The sequence below is a fragment of the Lissotriton helveticus genome, chromosome 12 (assembly GCF_964261635.1).
Source record: "Lissotriton helveticus chromosome 12, aLisHel1.1, whole genome shotgun sequence".
Taxonomy (NCBI): Eukaryota; Metazoa; Chordata; class Amphibia; order Caudata; family Salamandridae; genus Lissotriton; species Lissotriton helveticus.
In genome coordinates, this window is record NC_136073.1 from 892703477 (window position 1) to 892723327 (window position 19851).

Here is a 19851-nt window from a genome sequence, read left to right on the forward strand (position 1 = left end):
TGGATTACAATTGGGTTACTTTTCCTGGTCCTCTGGATTGGTTTGGTGACTGTCTTTTTCCTGCTCCAGAACAGACATTATCTCCCAGAACTCTATGCAGTCCAAGTTATGAACTTGGTATTGAAACTACATGCATCATCGCACCGTGTGCCTGGTGAACATTAGAGCAGTTCCAGTTCCAGAAGGGTATCGTATGATGTATATGGCCCCACTGAACCTTTGCAAATTCCGTATTTGTTTAAAATTTCTTTAGATGATAAACATGATATCATCACCTCCAGTACTATTTCTGATGATTGGGACATTGATGCAGTACATAATATGCTAGAAGATCTGGAGCAATCAACTGTGTTTTCTTCTGATGAATTGTATGATGGTACATCTACTTACGATAAAGAGTCCTGTTATCAACACTTTGGTCACCGTTTTTACACAAAGCAGGTATTCCACGTGCTGTTTGTAATTATACTCGATGGGAACACTGTCCAACAGCACCCAAAGGTAGTTAAAAAACATATGAACAGACGTTTGCTTATTTTTCTGGTTTTCATACATCTGACCCAGCCTCATACTTCTACAGGCTTGCAGCTATACCTGCAAATAAAATATGCTGACAAACACTAACTGATATACTCTGCTTCCTTTCTTTCCCAGATGTCTGTACAGGCTTTCGACTATTGGAAAGACACAGAGAATACACTAGATGCTGTTCTACGCAATGGCTATTATAATTCATCAGCTCAATTGGAAGGGATGGTTGGTTCGCCTTTAAACACTAATGAGTGTCAGTCCAGATTCCTGTTTAATGCCAAAGGGTTCCAGATCAATAGGCCTGATCACCGTTATGAACAATCAGGACATTTGGAGGTGGTAACGCCATAAAGTGTTGGGAAGTTGTGCCATGATTGGCTGAAAACCTTGACACTATCTCAGGTAAAGCCATACTTGTCCCTTCTGTCTCATGACAAGGATCTCAGGGATTTCATGCTAGGTCCCCGGAATATGTTATGTTATGTTATTAATTTTTATAACGCGCACAGCTGCCCCAGCGAAGGGGCGTCCTGGCGCGTGAACAGGTACTAAAACATAACACAGACAGAAGAGGAAAAAACACCTAACCAGGTACAGAAAACAGAAAAGTTTTAATCGCACGTCTAAAAACAGTGAGGTTATTCAAAGCACGGATGTGTACCGGGAGAGTATTCCACAGACCAGCGGCAAGCACTCGATAGGAGCGGCCACCCATCCTGCTAAGTTTAAAACGGGGGCAGACCGCAAGATGAAGAGCCTCCGATCTCAGAGACCTCAACGGGATATAGGGGCTGAGCAAGTTTGCAAGTGCCGGCGGCGAGGAATACACTGCGAAAGCGCTTCTTGTATGCAATATACAATGAACTATGGAAAGTCTCTCAACAGGAAGGTGCTGAAAGTCTGTGTGAGATTGGTAGGAATAATCTAGAAAAGGCTTTGGCAGTGTTTAACAATGGCATGACCACATTATCCTCTCGGATATATTTGTTGGGCAGCATAGTGTGGCCTGCATTTGACATAATACAAAAAGAAATGTCTATTTTACAACATGGACAGTCACAACGTCTGTCCATTGTTCAGCTGAACACTTCAAACCTAGCGTTCAGGCCACATGCCGTGGCGTTATATTAACACATCCAATCCGTTTTCTTTGTACTATATCTCTGAGAGGCAGAAATTAATGGTACGTAGAGATGCAAAGTATACTACCTTGAACATTGAAAAATTGGGTCTTTCACTGTTGCCAAAACTCCTTCAGCGGATTGGGTAATCCATGGATACATCACGATACCAGTCACAACATTCCAATTCCAATATTGTCTACAACATCATCAGGTAGGCAGATATGAAGCGTTAGGGAAAGGATTTGTGTATGAATAATGGGAATTACCTTTCAAGTTCAGGTGCGGGAATGGGGACACAGAAGTTTTTCTCAGCAGTTTTGACTGTGAGAATGCTTTAACCAGGTCCTTGATTTGCAAGGACATTTTATTTCCCTGAGCTTGTAATGCGTCGGTTGCAAACTTGTCCTGTTATCTGAAGAGTTCTCCGACTGCTGTTATTCGTCCAGTTTTTCAGCTACTCTCTAATGGGAGTTATTTGATGCTGAATGATTGAAGTTGCTGTGGAATGGAGCAAGGCATTGCTTATCTTGTGACGGCTAATTCCATAGTTACTTGTTGCACTAATTGATTCTCTAAGCAAACTGAAAGCCATGCTTTTTAAAAAGGATGTGGCCTTAACATCTGCCAAAGAGATGTTTGAGCTCGAGGTTATGAGGTCTTCGTCCGAGATACAGGCGCTACTTCATACTAAGTTTCCGCTGCATTTGGGGAGCTGGTCCACCTTATCTTTAACATGTCTGATACAAAGGGTGAAACGCGCTTTTTTTAATATATTGGCTCTGGACTAGTTAGCACCTTTCAGTCAGTTTTTGGAGTTATTCCATCATTCATACACTCCGTACTAGGAAGCGTCATTGGAGGTCTTCTGCTTGTCCTGCTACTTGATGCAGAAATTCGTATTTTAATTTTCCTGCTCCACAATGCACGTTCCAGTTCAAACCAGAATGGAGCCAGCACTGCCTGTGCTGCTAAGCCATGAACTCATGATACACTGCCTGGGCACACCTTGGCTTTGAGAACCGAATGAGCATTGGTTCCACTCGTTCAGGACTGTGTGGTTTCACTGTGTACAACCTGTATTACACTGCCTGCTATGCAGTCATGAATGTGTCCTGGATTTTTGTCTCGGATCGCAATTGTTTACGCCATTGGACATTGAAGTACTGATGGGCCCTTAGAAGGCGGCTGGAACTGAGGCCCCCGTCTCCCTTATGCGCTTAACCTACACGAAAGAAGATCTTCTTGCCCTGAAACCTGATGTTTCGGTAGAACACCAGTCCTCCACTATTGCTAAAAGCTACAATTCCTTGGCCTGCGGTCTGCTAAATGTGAGATCCTTGTGCAGGCATCACACAGAGATAGCGCTACTCATAGAACAACATGAGTTAGGCGCTTTATTCATGACGGAAACATGGACGAGGATAGATAGTGGAGTAGAATTGGGGCAAGCCTGCCCCCCAGGATATAAGATTAGACATAATCCTCGTGTTGGAGCTAGAGGAGGAGGTGTAGGGTTGATTTATAGGGAATCGCTGGATTTTTCCCAGCTAGAAATTAAGAGAATCAAGGAGTATGAACGGATGGGTTTTTCTCTGAAGGGACAGGGGGGTGCTATTCACTGGTCTCCTGTGTTATAGACCCCCGGCTGGCGTTACGTCTGCCGTGTCCGACCTTACTGACTTGATCTACGATCTATCAAACTCCCATGCCAGACTGATGGTACTGGGGGACTTCAATCTGTGGCCAGATGGGCCAACAGACTCAGCCTTCACATACCTTACCCAGGCATGTTGTAACATTAATCTGGAGCAGTTGGTTCTTTCTAAGACTCACCAGAGGGGACATGTTTTGGACTTGATCTTTGCTGACTCTAGTCAGGTGAGGGTTGGAAACATCCTACCGCAATGCTGGACGGACCACGTCCTAGTTCTTTTCTCCGAAGTTCTCCCGGTAGGCTACTCTAAGAACAGTAGCACGGGAACTGCTAAGACTGGGAGACAATGGTCAAGGCTCTTGAGAGGCGCAACCCTACCAAATCTGCTCTCTGAAGCTTTTCAGCTGGGAAACAATGCGGATGAAAGTTATAACGCCCTCATCCAGCGAATCACGGCCTCTCTGGACAATCTGGCCCCGCTAAGAAAAACGCGAGACAGAACAAAAACTGCCATGTCATGGTTTTCGAGGGAGCTCCTCCAACTTAAACATTAGTGTAAACGTGCAGAGCGGAGATGGAGGAAACACTATCTGGCATCGGATAAAGTCCTTTTTAAGCAGGAGCTGGCAGCTTATAAGTCACAGATTAAGTGTGCAAAAGCGAGGTTCCTAGAGGAGACTTTATTGACAGCCTCAAATAAAGCTCAGGCTTGGTTTAAAATCGTTAACGAGTTGTCACGACCGGCCTGTGCTACTACAGCTATCCCAGCCTCTCAGTTACTATGCGACTCGCTGGCCAAGGCCTTCGAAGATAAGATCGCGACCATCTTGAGTAACTTGAGTCCCATGACACCAGGGGCTGATCTCTCATTTACATTAGAGATGGAGATGGGGAAAGCAAGGTTGGATAGTTTTCCTCTTCCCTCCTTTACAGAATTCGGCGCTTTAGCGGATAGTGTGTCCTCAGGCTCCCCCCTTGATGTACTTCCGCACAAACTCTGGAAAGTGTTTAGGGAAGAGTTGTTTCCTCCTCTCCACGCAATCTGCTGCCAGTCTCTGGGTTCCGCCCAGGTCCCGGACAGCTGGAAGCTTGCGGTAGTTTCTCCGCTGCTAAAGAAAGAATCACTGGACCCTTTATACCCCGCTAATTACAGACCCATTTCATTACTCCCTTTCCCGATTAAGATCCTGCAGAAACTGGTCACGAAACACCTGTCCAGTTTTTTGGAAGTCAATGACTGTCTGGATGCGGCGCAGTTTGGGTTCAGGCCAGCGCATGGAACCAAATCAGCTTTGGTGACTGTTTTGAGTGACCTTCGTTCGCGTGCCGACTATGGACGAGCAGCCTTTTTAGTGCTGCTTGACATGTCGGCAGCGTTCGATACGGTCAGTCATGCCATCTTGACCAGGAGATTGGAGGAGGCTGGTGTGATGGGTCTGGCCCGGGATTGGCTTGTCTCATACCTGGCCAATAGACATCAGGTGGTTACCCTGCCTCCCTTCAAGTCTACCATCAGAAGGGTTGGTCAGGGCGTACCCCAGGGATCGGCCATTAGCCCCATTCTTTTTAATCTCTACCTCCGCTCCCTGGTCAAGCTAATTAAATCTTTTGGCATTGCAGTCACCAACTATGCTGATGACACCCAACTCATCTTCTCTTTTGAGGGGGAGAATGCGGTGTCACAGGAGACCTTCCACCATTGTATGGTCACCACGGCAACATGGCTGAGTAACAACTCGCTGCAATTCAACGGCTCCAAGACGGAGGTGCTGCATTGCTCAGCGGACCGCGTCCCACGACCTCTACTGCAGGACTTCTGGCCCCCCTCCTTTCAGGGCACGGTAGCAGCGGCAGACTCGGTTAGAAACCTGGGTGTGACAATGGAGCATAATCTTCAACTGGATGGTTTCATTGATAAAACAGTGTCTACCTGCATGGGGCTGATGCGTACCCTGCGTAAGATTCTTCCTTTGCTCCCCGCCCATGCCAGACCAGAAGTAGTGCGCAGTATCATCTTGAGCAGACTCGACTACTGCAATGCACTGCTTCTGGGGGCACCTGTCACTGCATTAGGCAAACTACAACGGGTACAGAATTTCGATGCCAAATTAGCACTTTCCCGTCGACGTCTTGACTCATCATCTGCAGCACTTAAAGACTTGCACTGGCTGCCCATTTCTCAGCGGGTTGAGTTTAAAGCTTTATGCTTGGTCTTCCGGGCCCTTCATGGCTTGGGACCGCTGCCCCTACAGGAGATGTTCTCTTGGTACATCCCTATTAGATCTCTCCGCTCTGCCTCAGCCTACTTGGTAGTTGTCCCCAAGATCCGGAGAAAGCGGATGGGTGGCCGCTCCTTTGGCTTTACGGCATCCAAGTTGTGGAATGATTTGCCACTGCCGCTCAGATGTCTAGGAGACCTTCTCTCCTTTAAAAAAGAACTAAAAACTCACCTGTTCCCTAGGATAGTGTAGTTTGCTGATATAGTATTGACTGTGTTTCAGGATCTGTTAGATCACAGCGCCAGGATGCCCGTTGGGTGACAGGAGCGCTTTATAAATGTGTTATACTTACATACATAAGTACTGTCGTCCCCAGCGTATTCCTCTTGATGCTAAACTTATTTTTCGATTCACCATGGGCTGCTTTAGCTATTAGTGAGCTGGATATCGGCTCTCCGGTACGCAAACAGGATGTAGTTCCTCCCTCAGGGGCTGCTGTGGGAACTGGATGGAACCACCTTTACGCCATAAACCTGCTCTGAGGTGCGCCTCTGGAAAAGTTATCTGAGGTTGCCAGCAACGGCAATGTTGCGACTACCACTCAGAACACAAACTAAATCAAAACAATGTTTTTCTGCTTTTATTCTAGGCACTGTGGCTTTCCAAGTGCTTGGGGTTTCAACATTTATAATGGCTTTCATGAGTTTTTTTTGTAAGACAGGCTGCTTTTAGATGATCTTAGAAGTGGTTTTAGGTTTTACAGTTTTTATCAATTTATATGGCCTGCTGTTTTAGAAAGCTTTTTAGGTTGACCCTTAGAATGAGGAGTGGGTGTTATGTGCCCAAATTAGGCTCATGTGGCACGCTGCACATTTTCTCACATTGTCCTCTTCTCTGCACACTAACATTATTGCTGTGACCTTTTGCACATTTTCGCGTGTGTGACAATGTTGGATTAGCTTCTCTGAAACTACTTTGCTTATACATCTGGCTTTGCGCAACATTATCATGATACCTCGAACACTGAGTACAAGGCCTTTACGCACGATGTACAAATGTTCTTTCTTCATCCACTGTGCAACAAGGCTATCTGCTTATCCATAACAATGCTAATCTGCATCTACATCTCAAGGATGCTTTTTTTATTATAAATAAAGAAGCATTCCTGGGGTTAGCAGAGGAGACATTTCCGCTCACATCGAAAGGTCTTCCCAAGCAGCTGCCTGACATCTCTGTGAGGGGTGTCCATTTCACGACCTGTCGGGGTATTCTTGGCTCTACACCTACATACACTCTGGACATACACAGACTACGGATTGCATAATAGGAGTACACCTGATTACTACCATGTATTGCATGCCTGCATATATACACAGTCTTAGCACCATGGCGGATCTGTATCTGCTAATTACTCTTTTGGTGCTTGTAATCACTTTCATCTGCTTCTATCTACTGATTATCGCAGCACATGTAATCTATACAAGAATAACGTTGGTTCAATAAAGACATTGAAAAAGTCCCACTGTGTATTCCCTGTATATTTCTCTGAGAGTAAGAGTGCTTGAGTGACTGAGCGAAAAGGTTCTAGATCTGTTCAAATTATACCTGAGGGGTCAGGGTTGTCATGTTCAGTGGTTGCCAGGAACCATTCTCTCCTTGTTTAGGCTAAGGGGGCTTATGGTGACACTGTGAGCTAACTGGTATCTAGGCCAACATATACTACGGGGGGCATGGAATCAGTCTAAGTACCTCACCCAAAGTTTGTTATCCACAAACATGGAGATCCTATGGATTAGTGGAAACTACACAACAATATCACCCATCTGGGGCTGAGCTGTAGGGATATGGTGTGCATGTGACTGAGTCCTCATGTCAGCTCTCCAGAGCAGACCCGTGGGGCTATGGTGTGCATGTGGCAGAGTCTGACTCCTCATGTCACCCGCCCGGGGCTGAGTGGTGGGAGCCATGAGGATATTATGTGCACGCAACAGAGTGTGTCTCCTCATGTCATCTGCCTGGCGCCGAACCATTGTGGTATGGTGTGTATGTGTATGGTGTGCACATGACGAAGTCTGACTTCTCATTTAATTCGTCCAGTGCCGAGCTGTGGGGGCATGATGTGCATGTGGCAGAGACTGACTCCTCGTGTCATTCGTCCAGTGCCGAGCTGTGTGAGTATGGTGTGCAAGTGATGGAGTCTGACTCCTATGTCAGCCGTCCAGGGCTGAGACCTAGGCGTATGGTGTGCATGTGACGGATTCTGACTCCTCATGTCATCCGTCCGGGTCCGAGCCAGGAGGGTATGGTGTGCATGTGACGGAGTGTGTCTCCTCATGTCATCCGTCAAGTGCCGAGCAATGGGGGGGCATGATGTGCATGTGATGGATTCTAACTCCTCATGTCACCCGTCCAGGCCCGAGCCGTGGGGGCTTGATGTGTATGTGACAGAGTTTGCCTCCTCATGTCAGCTGTGTGGGGTGTATTTACAATATAACACCTAGGTCATGTGTAGGTGATGTGCACTCTTTGGGGCCAGAGCATGATCAGCTCCACCCTCACACATTTTAGTCAGATTTGGTGTGACTAAGTCCAAAGTGTCACAGGCCTGCTTGCATCACACACTGGGCAGTTGAGGGTAGGGGTGGAACGGTGCACGCAGACGGTAGTAAGGCTCTTGGGTATCAACAGGGTCAGATTAGGAAGGTGGGTAGTTGGGCATTGGGCGATGGGCCAGTGCCTTAGGCTCATCTGTGGGATGTTTTTATATTGTGTGTGCAAACTGGCCCACAGAATCTTACTCTCTTCCTCAGTCCCTGCCAGACCATTGTAAAATGTCGCCAGTATCATGGGCACTCCCCTACAATGCTGTCAAACTGAGGCGGGGGCCAGATGTTATTTTGGGCCTTATGACATTCCCACCTCAGCTCCAAGACTCGCGTGGCCAGTGCAGAAGCAGCGTCATTCCTCCTCTGGGTCATCAATTTCAGGGGGATGTATGACATTACAACGCATGCTTTTACCACGCACGCCTTTACATCGCAGTTTTTACAACTCATGCTGTTACAACTCATAGCGCTAAGGGGTGCTGGATAGTGAATAGTTTAATTTACTATTCCAACTCCAGTCCCCGTGGATAGTAGGGAAGGTGTTGGATAGTAAATTAAATCTATTCCCTATCCTACAGCGCCCCCAGCGCAATGCGTTGTAATGACATGCGTTGTAATAGTTGCGTCGTAAAGGCACTGCGTGGAAAAGGTGCGTTGTAAAGGATGTTACCCCTTTCAGGCCATGGTGCGTGTGGGGAGGGTGGGAATATGCACAGGTCTTGCAGCGGGGCCATTCTCACCGAAGCCCCCCAGAGTAACAGCATCAGCGTGTGCTTTTCTTGACACCCCTGACCTGCCAGTTCATATCCTAAAGCTATAATGGGATTGGCAGTGGGTTAGTAAGAGATGTGGCCTCGAACAGGTGTTGTCACCTCGGTCCCTGTGTCTTTAAGGCCTTGATGGATGGGTGGGGGAGTGCTTGCATAAGTCTCGCTGAGAGGCTCCGTGCCCCAAAGGAAAAAAAGACATCGGATGTAGCATTATGGTCTCAGAGCTGCTGACGTTGGAACTGGGGAAGTACGTTCCAGTTATGATGTCAGCTCAATATCCAGTGATTCTGGGCAAATCATTTAATCTTCCTACCCGAAGTAAAAATGTTTTTGGGCTGGTGCTCATGGTAAGTGCTTGAATGCCTTTCAGACTGAGTAATAAAGCTAAAAAAAAAAAATACTAACCATTTGGAAATGTGGGCCACTTTTCTTGGGAGTGCCGGGGCCTAATTGTGATCCCAATCCGACCCTGGATATCAATGCATTTCCCTGTAGACACAGAATGGGTAAAACCTTTTGATACGTCAGGCTGTAAGAGTGAGTCCGTACAAGGGAGGCAAGATGGCTACGGCATCAAGACGGTAAGCCAGACACACCTGGAGGCACTAAAGTAAGGACAGGAGGTGGACAGTTGTGCAGGTCATGAAGGCACTGGCTAACTGACAGCAATATGACAGTGATCAGGCAAGAGGTGAGAGTGTGACAGTCACCTTGTCAATGCATTAGATCAAACTGAAGGAAAAAGAAAGCGGTCCCATCAATCTCCGTAGATACAATTTTGTACAGGTTCCAATACTCATTTATTTTTTATTGCAATATTTTGTCATGTAGATTATTGGAGCTACCTGTATGTAGGTCTTCATACTGTTGCGTGGCAATATGCAGAGCGGCCTAATCGCAGCTCCGCTAGCCATGACTGAAGCCCACACTTGGGGTATTGGTATCGAACCATGAGGATACGCTACAGGCCCCTTTTATTCCATCTCGACCATACATCACGGCTGGGACCATCGGGACACAATGAAAAGGGCTAACCCTGAAAACACTCCTCCCTGGGGTTAACAGTGGGCTCACCCACCAATGTAAAACAGAACACATACCTCAGACTGCACTGAAGCGGATCCACTCCTGATTTCTGCATTTTACTTGGCCTTCCGCCAGTAAAAAGTGGCTTTAAGTTCCAAAACTGCACACCCTATACATGGATACAGAACTGCTAGTTCCCCCCATCAGACAGTACTGGTGGTACCTCGGTGAAAGAATTCCCTGCTCCCGCTATATAACGATTTTGCGGGCATATGTATCAAAAATGATTTTTGCGATTCTCAAATTGCGATTTTTAGCAAATCGCAATTAGAGAATCGCAAAATGCAATGTATTTAGGATTTGCTAAAATTTTAGCGAATCCTACATATTCCTTATTTGCGATTCGCAAATTGAGATTCGCAAATAAGAAATTTAAAGAAATGGAGGAGGAACAAATAACGGACATTATGAAACTCATAAAAACGGGGTCGGCGTTGGACCCCTGCTCTCCCAAAGTCTTTCCCCCTGTAATGGATTCTATAACCGAAGTCAATACACAAGTTTGTAATGTGATGTTTAAGTCAGGGATCTATCCGGACATGTTGGAGAACACCCTTTTAAAACCACTTCTCATAAAACCTTGTCTAGATAAAGACGTGCTGAAGAACTATAGACCAATAGCCAGCTTGCCGTTTCTAGCTAAAGTGGTCGAGAGCGCAATGAACAGTCAACTGTCCGAATACATCGAACAATACAACCTGCTAGATGACTCACAGTTTGGATTTCGCAAACTTCACGGCACGGAGACGGCCCTTATTAAAGCCGCTGATGATATCAGAGTCATCAGAGACCAGGGGGGGACAGCGGTGCTCATAATGCTGGATTTATCAGCAGCATTCGACACGGTCGATCACTCCATTCTGATTGACCGTGTCGGAAATTTGTGCATTCAATCCAGAGCAAAGGACCTGCTTGCTTCGTTTCTATCTGGCAGAACACAGGCTGTAACGTTAGGACCTTTTAAGTTGGCCGAACTGGCTTTACCCTGCGGGGTCCCCCAAGGCTCATCCCTAAGTCCGACACTTTTTAACATTTATGTGTCGGACTTAGCAAGAGTTATCAAAACCCACCGGATGAGCCTTACCTCCTATGCCGATGACACCCAGCTTGTGCTCGCTATCAACAATGATGGAGAAGAGGTAGCTGCACGCTTCCAAGAAGGCATGCTAGCGATCAAAGATTGGATGGCCGGTAATTGCCTTAAGCTTAATTCTGAGAAGACGGAGGTCGTCATCTTTGGGAAAATCTTCCCGGTTTGGTCGTCAGTCTGGTGGCCTCCATCACTACGAGCTTTACCAAGTCCCGTCCTAAAGGTCAGGAACTTGGGAGTCATCTTTGATGATAAGCTTCATTTTGTCACCCACGCAAATCAAACATCGTCCACTGCATTCCACAAGCTTAGGCTTATAAGAAAAATAATCCTGTTCCTTCCAGATAGTGCTGGAAAAACTGTGGTGTGCTCATTGATGCTCTCCTCACTGGATTATTGTAATGGCCTATTTGCCAATGCCCAAGCCCGGGTGGTCGCCAAACTACAAACGATTCAGAATGCGGCGGCAAGACTGCTTTCCAGGACCCCCAAATTTAAACTGATTAGGCAAATAATTAGGAACTACCACTGGCTTACGATTAAAAATCTGATTAAATTTAAAACCCTATGCCTGACATTCAAAGCACTTCACAAACAAGGGCCGGAGTTTCTTAGAGAGCAGCTTATTTCTTACTGTCCTACTAGACAACTAAGATCTATGACACAGCATCAACTAGTGGTACCGCGCACGAGGACTGTCACCTGGGGAGACAGACGCTTCGTGGTCACAGCAGCCAGACTCTGGAACTCCCTTCCGCTAACGATTAGGTCAAGTCACTCTCTTCTCAAATTCAGGAAATTGTTGAAGACGTGGTTGTTCAACCAGTAACTCGTCCGCTCCTAACTACTGACAGGTTTCTCCATCTTTTTTCCTCAGAGACATTAACTAAATTCATAGCGCCAAGACGCCCACGGGCATTTGTTGCGCTCTATAAATAGCAAAAATAAATAAATAAATAAGGAATTCCTTCCCATTCATTCCTTTGGGCTAGGAGGCCCCTAGGAATGAATGGGAAGACATGCTCAATTTGCGATTCGCAATTAGAGAATCACAAATGGAGAATGCAGATTCAAGGGTGCCAGGGTGTGAAAAGGACACCCTGTTACACCCCTGAAACATGTATGTGGGCACATGCGCCACATGGCAGTTTGAAAAATGCAAAAAATTACCACCAACTTGAAATGGGGGACATCCTTTACGACGCGGATGTTACCCCGCGCTACAATTACGACGCGTCTCTTACAACGCAAGTCGTAACCACGACTTGTGCTGGAGGGCGCTCAAGGACAAGGAATAGTTAATTTACTATTCCAACACCTTCCCTACTATCCACGGGGACTGGTGTTGGAATAGTAAATTAAACTATTCCTAAGTCCGCACCCTACAGCGCAAGTCGTGGTAACGACTTGCGTTGTAAAACACGCGTTGTAACGGTACGCGTGGTAATAGCCCGCGTCGTACCGTCATACATCCACTTGAAATTGGTGGTAATTTGCGATTCCTTAAGGCCAAATCACACTTTTTCTGTGCAATTTGCGATTCCCTAAATTCAATTGCAAAATAGAGAATCGCACATTTTGCGATTCCCTATTTTGCGAGGTCCTTTTGGGATGATACATCCCAAAAGGCTTTTTCCGTTCGCAATCTGGCCGATTCTGCGAGCGAATGGGCTTCTACAAATGCCCCTTGGTCACCTAGGCGTCAATCTAAATGAGTTTTCCCAGAAACAGTGCAGCCGCAGTACTGAATTATGCCACTAGATGGTGCTGCAGTACCTCTGTTGAAGCAGTGCTTTATTGTGATTGTCAGCTAACCTTTAAAGCAAATAGCAGAGAGAAAAAACATTTCAAGACAGATCGAATTAACTGAAAGGAAGCATCACTGGACCACTAAGTACGTCTGCAAGTGTTTATTACACACAACCCTGCAAGAGAAGGGACCCTCCCAAATATTTTTTGAGAAATTTAACAGCTTCGGATTTTCTAAGGACTAGCAAAGAGTTTTTAAACAAATACAGCAACGGTTTTAGCCACTTAAGAGCTGGCACATTTGCTTCCTATTCAGCCAGTGACGTCTTAACAATGTCCCTCACCAGCCGCTATGCTGTAGGCCCTCAGGTCACCCTCCCTCCTCCCACCAATCTCAGCCTCCGACTATTCTCCCTCACCTACCGCTCTCTACCCCTTTTTCTTTTTTTTCCTTTTCTTTCTCTTTTCACTCTTTAAATATGTGATATAGACTTGTCCAAGCCGAATCGCTGGTAAAATGTAATCCTGAGCAAATCTATTTGTATATATATTTATATAGAGATAACTCTAACCACTAGTGTATGTAGTAGACCCTTGTACTCACTACCATTCCTATGTGATTCTTAGAGTTTATCCATTTGTATCGCTTCCTGAAGTGACTTTACAACTTGTACATTTGCAATTTTTCTGTTTGTATCTCCTCCTTGTTTGACTTTACAACTTGAACATTTGCATTTTTTTCTTTTTGTATTTTTTATGTAACTCATGTAACCCTAAGTCCTTATGTATCGCAACTGGTTCATATATAAAGCGCTCTGACACCTTCGGGTAATGTTTGCGCTATAGAAAATCGGATTAAATAAATAAATAAATGAAAAAACTGCCGGTCTCATTCACAGCCTAACATTCTCAGAACTCTTTCGGATTCTGATGCCAGAATCCAAACCCAACACCTCTCCCCCTTACAACTTTTCCCACAAAGCATAAAACACAAGTAAAAAAGCAGGTTAAGAAAACCAAAATAAAAATACATGTATATAATTAAATAAATAAATACATTATTACCTATAACCATTAGTTAATTAACGCAGGTTACACATAGTCCTAGAATCTTGTAGGAGGCGTCCTCGCACAGGATGACCTTAAAACGTGTGTACTCCCTGCACACACCATACCACCCCCATCGCAGCTTGCATGCACATTGCCACTGCACTGAGGTGAAAACCTCCCTTTTTTCCACCACTTGTCCTCCAACATTACCACTCGATCCCTGACTTTAATAACTTTCTTCGGTTGAGAAAATCTCGACCGACCTTTTACCCCAATATCTGGAAGTCTAACCCGGACCAAATCTCCAAGTTTGATGGATGATGTATGAGCTCTTTCTGACTGAATAACGTCTGCATATTTCCTTTGGGATAACCCACATATCAACTTTACAGATGGTAGGTCTCTCTCTTTCATAGATCCACCACACCCATGGGCCAGCCAGCTTGGCCATAGGTTCATAGCCCTTGAGGAGAGTGAAAGGAGATAACCCAGTGGTCACATATGAAGTTGTGCGGAATGCCCAAAGTAAGGGGCATATTACCAAGGAATAGCGATAATTATTGCTATTGCTTGGTTAGAGACAAAAATTTACCGCTGAGCTGCGGCGATTTTTATCGCAAATAAACCTTGGTATTACCAAGGTTTATCGCAAGTGCGATAAAAATCGGCCGCAATGCATGAATATCGCTGAAAAGTCAGCGATATTGATGCATTATCGAGCTAATGCTATTAGCCATGTTATCCACCTCCCATTGGATAACATGGCTAAGAACTGCTCAGGGCAGGTGTTAGCTTTTGGAGATATTCGCGCTTAGCGCGAATATCTCCAAAAGTTGGTAATAGGAGATAGCAATGTTAGCGACTGTTTCCAGTCGCTAACATCTTGGCACGCCCACTTTGCATGTCATTAGTGATAAATATCTCTGACATGCAAAGCGGGGCCCAAGATGGTCGCTATCTCCTACTAGCTGTCGCTAACTGGTGTTAGCGACAGCTAGGTAATAGGGAGATAATTTTATCTCCGCTTTCTTGGCTTTTAAAGCCAAAAAAGCGGAGATAAACCCCCTTGATAATATGCCCCTAAGTCCTTAATTTCCTTGCCCCAGTCCACTGCTGATAGACAACTGAATGTTGTCCTTGATGACCCTGTTACACCGCTCAACCAGCCCATTACTGCGAGGGTGGTACAAAGGCGTTTTAGTGTTTTTCACACCCCAATGTGGCACCAACGTAAATTGAACTCCATTATCTGTCACAACCTCATCCGGCATGCCTTCTCTCATAAACATGGTTTGCAGAAATCCAGTGTCTTCAGAAGAATTAGATGATTTCACAAACTTTACCTCAGGCCACCATGAGAAGTAATCAATTAGTACAATTCCATACCTATTGCTCTCCTTTACCACATTGATGGATCCAATAATGACAATATCCAATTTGGACCACGCTCTGTCAGGAATAGGCACAGCCTCCACCGGACTTGGAACAGTGACGTGCCACTTGTCATTAAAGGTGCATGCAACGCATGCCCTCAAAAAAAGCTCCATCTCCTTGTCCAAACCCAGCCACCAAAACCTGTCCCTAATCCTTCTCTTCATAGCTCTCATCTCTATATGGCCTTTATGCGCTAACTCCAACACATTGCCACGAATCGCTCTATGTACAATCAAAGTGTCTCCTCTTCTAGGTAACCCATACACATTTGACACCCAAAAAATATGCTTGTAGGCATCAACACGCACAAAAGACTTGTCCTAGGGCCAATTCTTGCCATTGAGACTTCTGATATCCAGAAAAATCGTTGACCCCCTCTAGAGCAGACGACCATTCAACCTCTGAATTGCACCCACTGGTAATATTGGATATCGCACCCACCATGCCAAAATCATCATCGTTAGCATCAACACATTCCTTATCATCACTCAAGGTTAAATGGGACAGAAAATGTTCTTCACACCCGGAATGTACTCTGTCCGGTACTGGAACTATGAAAGTTTAAACTGCCATTTCACAATGTGTGGTGTGACATTACAAGCACATCTGGTAGTAAAAACATGAATCAAAGTCCTGTGGTCTACCCTGATTGCGAAATCCACACCCCATAAGTCGTTCCTGAAGTGGTTTACCCCCCACCAACAGGCTAGGACCTCTCGTTCAATCACAGAGTAGGTACTCTCATCCCCCTCAAAGCATGGGAGGCACAGGCCACCACTTCATCCTTAGCCTCACACGGCTGCAAAAGTACAGCCCCTAACCCATATTGGCTGGGGTCAGTGACTATGATCAAGGGGGTCACACGTGGCAAAAGGTTTCAGAGGAATTGTGTTAGCCACTTTCTTCTTGATTATTTCAAATATACAGTCCACCTCCTTTGCTCCACACACATTTCTCATTCCTTTTGAGGAGGCTTCTCAGATTGCAAGTTCTCTCTGCATATTTCGGTATGAAACGGGAATAAAATTCCAGCATGCCAAAAAAGGATCGCACCAGATCCTTATTGGTGGGAGCTGGGAATTCAAGAAATTGCCTTCACTGAACTCTCCTTTGGTTCCACCCTTTTTTCAGAAATTTTGCAGCTCAAATAATCCCCACATTGGACTGCAAATCTGCACTTGTCTGCCCTCAATGTCATGCCTTTCTCTCTCAAAGCTGATTGGAACATCACCAAGGACTTGTCATGGAAGGACATATCATGACCAAAAAAATATATATTTTCCTGAAAACACCAGACATTAGATATGCCCGTACACAGTGCCTCCACAACTCTCCGAAAAACAGAGGAGGCTGAAGCCAAACCAAATGGCATACGTTTCAATTTGAATGCACCCTCTGACATGAAAAACAGCGTCAAATGCCTCGACTCATATTTCAACACATTCTGGTGGTATGCGTCTGTCATGTCCAGAGTTGTCAATACCTAAGCGCCCTTAAGAGAGGCCATTATCTCGGTTATATTTGGCACAGGATGCCTGTTCACCCAAATTCTTTTGTTGAGGTCCCTTAAGTTGATGCACATAATCAGTGACCCATTAGCCTTGCTTACTAGTACAATTGGCGACAACCATTCTGAACTTTCAACGACCTCAATTATGCCCTGATCGCACAGACTTTAAACTTCCTTTCTGAACTCCGCCCTCATGGTTAGAGACACACGCCTAACCTTGTGTACCACCAGAACGGCCCAGACTTTCATATAATCTGGTGAGAAAAACCCTTAAATTTACCTAGTTTCTCTCGGAAAATTTCTGGGAATGCTTTCATCCACGGGCACTCACTCACATTGCCACACAATTCTCTTTCAACAACACCTGCTCTGGACAATTGAGATCAAGGATTTTTCCCCATTTCCTTTGCTCCAGCCATCCTAATAGGCATGACCCATCCTTGGCCACATATTCTGTGGTCTGCTCCTTTTTCCCCTTGAAGTCCAACACCATATCAAATTCACTCACAACATCTAAAGACCTCTGTACGCAACTGGTCGCACGCACAGCTTTGTCAAATCACTATTTTTAAATCTCGCCCACTCTTTTGTACCAATCAGAGTGAAGAAAGATCCCAAATCTGCCATCATATTGACAGGAACATCTGCCACATTCTTTAGACAAAATGATCTTTTGACATTCTTGAACCTATCTGCATCACACCATTGTCCAGATCTCCTCCAACCTCCCCCCTCAGCTTGTACAAAAAACACTACATTTTCATCATCAGATTCAGAGCTCTTTTCCTTTTAGCCAGTGGTTTCAACCACATTAATCTATTTGGAAACACTCTTGTCGATGCCTGATTTGCACACCTTGACGAAATGCCCTTTGTTCTTGCATTTTGCACGCTTTTGTTAACAGCAGAACAAACAGGAGATTTGCCTAACTTATTCCTGTTCCCTCACCTGTAACATTCTATGAACCTTTTTTGTTTCCAATTTCTTTTCCTTATGTTTCACATAGTCCCCTCCCTGGACAACACATACATGGCTACTAATACTAATTACTGTTCCATGTAAGTTGTAGTTGCTTCTATGCTACTAGCTATTTCAATAGCTTTGTCCAAGGTCAGAGCATCCGTGGTCAATTATAAAAATAAACCCTCCTTCCACTGTTCCCACCATGACATTTTTGGAGAACCTGTTTTTTGCCAACAAGTCAGGAGGGCGTATAATGCTCTGCTACATGTTACCCAGAACACTACCACAATAAATGCACATACAAGGTAAAAAAATAGACATATGTTTGTGTGTCCACTAGTAAAAAGTCTATGCCACTTACACTCATTGTGGTGCAAAACACTGCAATAGTAGAGATAAAATGCCCCAACCCACCTACAAAGGGGGCAAACCTGATATGGGGGTCTGTGTGGACTACAGTGACCTCAATACGGTCACTAAGACTGAAGCACACCCCATTCCAAGAGCTGATGAGCTCATTGATAAGTTGAGGGCAGCTAAGTATCTGAGCACCTTTGACCTGACATCAAGTTATTGGCGGATTGCCCTCGCTCCAGGAGCCAAGGAGAGGCCTGGTTTCTCCACACCTGAATACGCCTTTCAATTCAAAGTGATGCCCTTTGGGTTGAAAATGCCCCTGCCACCTTCCAGATGTTGGTGAATTGAGTATTGCCTGGATTGGAGAGTTTCAGTGCGTCATATCTTGATAATATAGCTGTATTTAGCTCCACCTAGGAGGATCACCTGGTCCACATCAAGGAAGCGCTACAGACCTTGCAGCTGGCAGGCTTGAATATCAAGGCAAGGAAGTGCCAGAGAGGGCAGGGGCTATTTTGTATACCCAGGCCATCAAGTTGGTGGAGGCCATGAACAAACTCTCCAGCCCAAGATCCAGACCATCCTGGCTTAGGAGTCTCCTAAGACCCAGACACTGTTCAAAGCCTTCTTAGGCCTGACTGGATACTATAAGAGATTCGTAAAGGGTTATGGTACAATATTGGCCCCAATAACTGACTTGACCGCCATATCTGGAGTTAGCTGTGCCAAAAGGCACTTGACACTTGCAAGGAAGCACTGTGCTCAGCACCTGTCTTAAAGGCCCCTGACTTAAGTGAAGGGTTTATTGTCCAGACAGATGCCTCTAAACATGGGATAGGTGCAGTGTTGTCACAAGTGGATGATTTGGGCCAGGATCAGCCAGTTAGTTGCCTTTATCAGCAGGCGATTCCTTGCTTGGGAGATTTGTTGGTGTGCCATTAAGAGGGAAGCCTTTGCTGTGGTTTGGTCCCTGAAGAAGAAACTAAGACCCTACCTGTTTAAGACTCACTTCAAGGTTCAAACCGACCATAAACCCTTCAAATGGTTAATACATATAAGAGGACAGAGCCCAGAGTTGTTTTGTTGGTCCATTTCCCTACAGTGCATGGACATCACAGTGGAACACAGACCTCGGACTGACCATGCCAATGCAGATGGCCTTTAGAGGTTCTTACACTCAGATGCTGAGAATCACCAGGGCAAGGGTTAGTTGTTTATCACCTTTCGTCTTGGTGGAGAAGCATGTAAGGACACGCCTCTTTTTGTATGGTCACCCCCAAGTTTTTCAACAGATGCTGCTAGTTTTTCATCTCTGAGAGCGCTGGGAGGCCGCTAACCAGACCTAAGCGCCAGTGTCCTGACCCTAAAGTGCATGTCGAATTGGCTATACCAAATTGGAAATGGTTAACTTACCTGTATGTCCCTGGTAAATGGTACCCTGGTACCCAGGGCATGTAAGTTAAAGGGGTACGCCAGGGCTGCAGGACTGATTTTGCCTTCCTTGAGGTCCCCGAGTAAAACAGGTCCCTCAGTCCGCCACTGCAGACTGGTAGAGTAGTCGTGAACTGCTAGCCTCACTTTCCCATTGAACGCAATGGCAAAGCCACCACTTCCCTGGACATGTGTGTGAGTCACCTCTCTGGCAGGCCTACTGAGCCCTAAAGACAGGGTGCAACATTTAACGCAGGCATGTCCATGTGTCCTGACA